We start from the raw sequence: 6,244 nt of genomic DNA, 5'->3' as shown, positions 1-6,244 counted from the left end.
TACGGCTTAAAATTTTTCCTAAATCGTCATTGTAGCTTGGTTTGTAGTTTGAGGGGTTAAAACCGTCTAAATCAAATCATAAACACCCCTAACATCGGTTGAAAATTGTAAACATTAAGGACCAAAAGTGAGCTTTAGGTGTCGTTTGTTTTTTAAGAGGTGCTGAACTATGAGTTCACTTTTGATTTATAGAGGTGGTCCTGAAGTCTGAAATCTGGATCAATAAGATTGTTTGTTTTTACGTCTGAACAGAAGCAAGAAAGTCAAATCAATGCAGCTTTCGTGCCCAACCTAACCTCTTTCCAGTCTAAATAGCCACCAGTGGCAATGGGGAGTAGTTCTTAAACTGTTGGAAGCTCTTGTTTTCGATGTCTACTCTGTATGCCTTTATTTGATCCCGAAGTATGAAATCTGAATTGGTCAAACTAGTGCAAAAATATAAAAGATAAATAGTTTTATTTACAAAAGTATAAAAGATGAACAGTTTTTGCTAACAAGTCTCTTCCAACTCTCGAAATATGAACCATGTGATAGACGTAAGATTAAAATTAAGAGGTATTAAGGGATACATTTACCACTTAAAATTTAAGAGGACATTTAAACCTTTTAAGCTCTTATTTTAAAAATAAAAAAAACGCTCTTAATACCTAAACATCTGAATGAATCAGATTTCAAAGATATTAATAGACTATTTTAAAAAAACAAACAATTAATTATTCTACAATTAAGATAATCATTGAGTTCTAACAAAAATACTTAATTATTATTCTTATAAAAAATTACATTATTAAATAAAAAATAAGCTACTTCGTTACTAAATCTAAATTAAATTATAATAAAAAATTTGAATTGAATAAATTAAAAAAAAACGTTTAAATAATTATTTTGATACTAATATTGATATATTTATTTTCGAAATTTTATGATATCTTTAAATTTATATTTTATTAAAAAATAAAAACATTATCCCTTTATGAAAACCATATAAAAACTGTATTATAACATCTATAAAAACAAAATAAAATAAAACATTAAAATTAAGATATATTTCGCTATATTATACGAATAATCTTTTAATTTATTTATTTTAATAAAACAATGGATAATGGCATCTCAATCTCAATCTGAACATCTCAGTTCGACTGTAAAAGCAATCGATTTGTCAATTGCCAACCCTCGATATTGTTCAAATGGACAAAAGAAAAAGGAATATTATCTAAAAAAAAGCATATAATTTCCCAAATAAATATCCAATTTTACAAACAATAAATTGTATGAAAAAGTAACGTATTATAACTTAATTCTTATTTTGAGTAACGTACTTTTATTTTAATACCTAAGATGTAAAGTTTTAAACATTCAAATACTCGGATAACCGGTTGAATTATATTGTTATAACTTATAATAAGAAAAATTGAAAGTACAAAATCATAATAAAAACAGTGTCTTAATAAAAACATTTTAAAGGTATATTGTTATAATAAGAAAAATTGAAAGTTCAATATCATAATAAAAACAACTTGAAAATATATTGTTGTAATAAGAAAATACAACGTCATAATAAAGAAATATGTGGAAGTAAGTTGATAAATATAATATATGTATGTATATGTATATGTGTGTATATATATGAGCGATCAAATGCAAACCACTCATATTTGTACAAACCGTATAAACCATTCTCATTTATTGATTTCATTGTTCAAGACGACACATTTTCATGAAATTGTTTAATCTTATGAAATTGTTTCATATAATACTTTATTTGATGAAGTTATTTCATATATGATTATGAAATTGTTTTATATATTACTTATGAAATTTTAATGAAATTATTTCATGTATTTCTCTAAAATTAACATAATGAAGATTATAATATTCATGATTAACACTCTGCACAATAAAAAATAATCAATCAACCTCTCATAATTACAAAATAATGAACAAAATAAAAAACTATGATTGGTTGAATGAAGTTTGTACAAATAACATGGTTTGCAAAGTAAACTCTCTCTCTCTCTCTCTCTTTATATATATATATATATATATATATATATATATAGGGGAGCGATCAAATGAAAATCACTCAATTTGTAAAAACTGTAAAAACCTCATTCCACCAATCATAATTTTTCATTTTGTTCATATTTTTGTAATTATAAGAGGTTGATTATTAATTTTATTGTAGAGTATGTTAATCATGGATATTATCATCTTTATTATTTTAATTTTAGAGAAATACATGAAACAGTTTCATTAAGTAGTATATAAAACAATTTCATAACCATATATGAAACAACTTCATCAAAAAAAGCATTACATGAAACAATTTCACAAGAGTAAACAATTCCATGAAAAAATTTCATAAGATTACGACGGATGAGAGTATACTTAAAATGACCAAAATACCCTCTTAGTTAACCTATTTACCATAAAAATCTAACACAGTTAGATTTAGGAACCCAATATGTTATAAAATACAAACCACAAGGATGTAATCCATAAATATTTTAAACTAAAGACTCAAAATGTTAAATCACATAAACCACAGGGACGAATAATGTAGTTTACTCTTTCTTGTATGAAGAACTAAAATAAAAATGAATTGTAAACCACATGAACGAAAAAGACAATAAAATTTAAATCATAAGAACGAAAAATGTAAAGTATTATAAACTATGGGGATGAAAATCATAATTTCAAAACCATACGAATGAAAATAGAAATTTTCAACAAACCACATGAACTAAAAACGTAACTTAGGGGCCGTTTACCCAATTGCTTACCCGGTAAGCGCTTACCGATAGAAGTCAACACTACGATTTATTTTGATGCGTAAGATTTTAGTATATTAAAACATATCGAATGCAACAAATTAGTGGGTAAGCGTTTATCTGGGTAAGAGTCGTCATCCTCACTTACCGGGTAAGACTCTCCATCATTCTCATCGCTCTTACCCAGTAAGATTCTTGACCCTTCTCATGTTCATTCGATGAGGAAATTTATGCGGTAAGTACTTGCCAAATAAGTGTTTAGTAAACGGTCTATTACTCTATAACTAATACTAAATTCTCCAAAATAAAGAACCTGTTATTTTTTCCTTTTAATTCTCTATATTAAATAGAATTATAGAAAATCTATTAAAAATGTTGTAAAGAACATTTTAACATAACTGTTAAAGAAAAACCATCTCTTAAATCTTTATTATAATATAACTGTTTAAAATAAGGCAAATTGCATGAAAAAATAATGTGCCTTAACTTGATTCATATTTTGGCTAACGTATTTTCAAAACTTTCATTTTAGTACCTAAGATGTAAAATTGTAAGCATTTAACTACCCGGGTAACAGGTTGAAGCATTAACCGGTTATTATGTTGATATGACGAATGATATGGTATCCAACTCAACATTATTTGCTGACGTGGTTAGTGACATGCATTTTTTTAATCTAAAATTAGTATTCAACCGGTTAATGCTGAAGAATGAAAAATTTCTACAAACCACATGGTCTAAAAACGTAGCTTACTCTATAGTTGATAGGGCAAATTGAATGAAAAAGTAACGTACTTTAGCTTGATTCATATCAAACTTCAATTGTGGTACCTAAAATGTAAAGTTTTAAATATTTAAGTACCTGGGTAACTGGTTGAAGCATTCACTATTTCTAGAATAAACCACAATACATAAAAACTAATTTTAGATTAAGATATCCATGTCAACAAATAATATTGAGTTGGATACCATATCATTCGTCACATCAGCATGATAACCGGTTAATATTCAACCAGTTACCCAGATACTTAAATGTTTAGAACTTTACATCTTAGATACCAAAATAAAAGTTTTAAAACCCAAAATAAAAATACAAAGTACGTTACTTTTTCATGCAATTTGTCTTTTAAAAGATTATCAGTAATAAAATAAAAAGGATATTAAAGTTTTTTTTCGATGTTCACGTTCCTTGGCTTTAGTAATTGTAATGGTAGCATCCCACAAGACATAGAGAGAGAGGGAGGCCCAGCACGCGACACCTTTTTTCATCTTTAGACCATAATTATGGGAGAGAGTGCTCTCACAAACTCTATTATTATTCCACCATTACTTCTTTAATTTTCTTTCTTAAATATCTTATTATTATATCAATTTGGGTTCACGAGAGACCAGTTTATTTTCATGAGATCTATAAGATCACTTTTTTATACTTGAAACTTCGCAGCGTTAGTAATCTTTCACGGTGTTTTTGCTGTGAAGGTTTTATTTTTTTTTTACCTTCATAACATTTTGTTGTAAAGTTTCAAGTGTAAACAAGTGGTCTCACGAAAACATACTGGTGTCACGTAAATCCAACCCTTATTATAGCATCGGTATCTCCAACAACTATATATATATATATATATATATATGAGCGATCAAATGTAAACCACTCTCATCTATCGATTTCATTGTTTAATTTAATGAAAATGTTTCATATATGGTTTAATCTTATGAAATTGTTTCATATATGGTTGTTTCTATGTTTTAATGAAATTGTTTCATGTATTTATCTAAAATTAATATAATGAATATGATAATATTCATGATTAACATTGTCCACAAAAAAATAATTTATCAACCTCTCATAATTGATTGAATGAAGTTTGTACGGTTTGTACAAATAGCGTATTTGCAAAGTAAAAACCCCCTTCACACACACACTCTCTCTTTCTCTCTCTCTCTCTATATATATATATATAGACACACACAATTCCAATTCTATTACATATACATCAAAAAAACATGCCCTAATTTTGTGAGGTTAACTCAACTAACAGTAATATTTGAGCATTTGGAGATTATCCTCAAAAGTCACCGATCCGACTCCTACAAGACTACTGAAGATTTTCTTGAATGTTCTCCAGGATCCCTAGTGTTAATCAACATGACGAAGAATCATGGGAGAAGAGAAGTTAAACTGAGAAACATAAGGAAAAAATCCAAACCCTCGATCACTTTTAATCTCATGCCCACACATAAATTGCGTTTTAGAAGGAAATTGACCCGCTACATCCCGATACACATCATCAATATTGACATTCAATTAAGATGGATCAAAATATAAAGATACCCTCTTACCCTTTTTACCGAAACCCAACCCTAATCAAAGTACGTATAAACTGACATGATGATACATACAAACAACTAACAAATCAAACTCAGTTAAAATATTATTCAAACAAATTTCTTATAAGAATTTGTGGCATTAAACAAATACCATCAATCATAATTTAAAAGCTTCACCAAAAATGGTTGTTTAAGTGGATACCCTCCTCTTCCTTCCCTTTCCCTTTTCCCTCTAATGTTGATTGATGGCTCAACAAGAACCCCTAAAGTTCTCATCTTTCAGGTAAGCTTTTATTAGAGGACTCCTTTTCTTTTTCTACTTTTTTATTTATTTATTTATTTTATTTATAAATTAAAAAAAAAAACCTTTATTTTCTGTAAATAATCCTTTGAATATTGTTAATGCAAGTGGGTTTTTGCTTCTCTCCAATGGCCCTCCATTTGTTTTCTTTTAGGTTTTAATGGGTGTTTGTGGGGATGGTTTTTTGGTAGGGTTATAATGGAAGGAAGGTGGGTCTCTTCCAAGAAATCAAGACTCATGTGTTCTGCATCTACCCTTTTTTCATTTTGCTTCATAATCTTCATGGGTTTGTTCTTATGAATCTTAACCTCCCAACTTCATTTTCTACACAAAAAACCCTCTTGAAATCATCACATTTTATGCAAATCTGTGGATTCTTTCTTGGAAAAAGGTTCTTGATCTTAACTCCAGCTTCATTTCTGTAAAAACCCCACTTGAAATCATCACATTTTCTCTGCAAATCTGTGGATTCTTTCTTGGAAAAGGTTCTTGATCCTAACTCCCCAACTTCATTTCTGTAAAAAAAAAAAAACCCTCTTGAAATCATCACTCTTTCTATGCAAGTCTGTGGATTTCTTTCTTGGAAAAGATTCTTGATCTTGTGAAAAGCTGTAGTAGAACTTGCTTCCATCTGGGTTAACACTGATTTTAGCATCATTTTCAGGTAAATCAAAACTTGGGTTTCTTGATAAATTTCATCTTGATCATATAATCTGGTGTTCAAATCAGCTGTTTGAATGTTTTCCATTGATGAGTTCTTGAAATTGTAACTATAAAAGATACTCTTGATTTGTAGTAAACTTGCCCCCCAAAGATTTTCTGTATATGTTAGTAAACTTCC

Source organism: Cynara cardunculus (genome assembly GCF_001531365.2).
Source record: "Cynara cardunculus var. scolymus isolate 2C chromosome LG 2, CcrdV1, whole genome shotgun sequence".
Classification (NCBI taxonomy): Eukaryota; Viridiplantae; Streptophyta; class Magnoliopsida; order Asterales; family Asteraceae; genus Cynara; species Cynara cardunculus.
The sequence above is the reverse complement of the archived record's forward strand: the minus strand, read 5'-3'. Positions refer to the sequence as shown.